Source organism: Moschus berezovskii, unplaced genomic scaffold (assembly GCF_049115385.1).
Source record: "Moschus berezovskii isolate FMDL1 unplaced genomic scaffold, NW_MosBer_1.0 29, whole genome shotgun sequence".
Lineage (NCBI taxonomy): Eukaryota > Metazoa > Chordata > Mammalia > Artiodactyla > Moschidae > Moschus > Moschus berezovskii.
In genome coordinates, this window is record NW_028290453.1 from 984 (window position 1) to 1,869 (window position 886).

Below are 886 nucleotides of genomic sequence, written 5' to 3' on the forward strand. Positions count from 1 at the left end.
CTCAGAAAATACTTTCTGTTATTACTATAAGTTTTGGTTCTTAATTTATATATTCAGAGACGTGATAATGTCATTATGTTCAAAGGAGGGTACAGTGTTTGGGGCAAATAGATTTTCACTGATATTTTTATTTTAGTACAATCTGCCTCTTCTGTGAGTTTTTAAGATTATTTTTAAAGTCCTCTATAATTTCATTTCTATTTTTGTAAGTTGGACTATTTGCTTAATTGAATCAGGGACAATTTTTAATATATGGAGACTATAAATTATGGAATCTCTTTTGGAAGCTAAATATTGGTTTATAGAAATAGCTGAATAAATTTTGAGGTAAAGTTGGTTTATCTTATAGAAGCTTTTTGCTCTGACAAAAATTTATTGTCTAGCATGCAGAAGATAACTGATTGTTAATAAATATTTATTGACAGTGATACTAATTCATCAACAGTTGCTTTATAGAATACCTTTAAAATTGGGCTCTGATTTCTGTACATTCTGGGCATCTTGATTACTGTACATTTCTAAAAGGCACTTGGAGATTGTTTTCTGCTTTGAAAAAACTGTGTTAATAGACCTCCCAATGGCCATTCTAGATAAGCATTCTTCTACTTTTGATCATCTCAGAAGCAGATTGAGCCTTTGCGGGCATCATGAGTGTCACAGTCACAGAGCTTCAAAGTGGTTTAGCAAGTCTGTCCTCACAAGTTTCTAGTGAACTTTGTTTTCACAGTATGATAAAGTTATTTTGCAAAGAAGACTATTCTATTTTAATTATCCCTAAATTATATATATATATATATATTTCTAGGTTGCTAGATTGTCTTGAAACTATGTATTTTATTTATTGCAAAGGAATTTATCATAGAGTGTATATAGATTATAGTTTTCT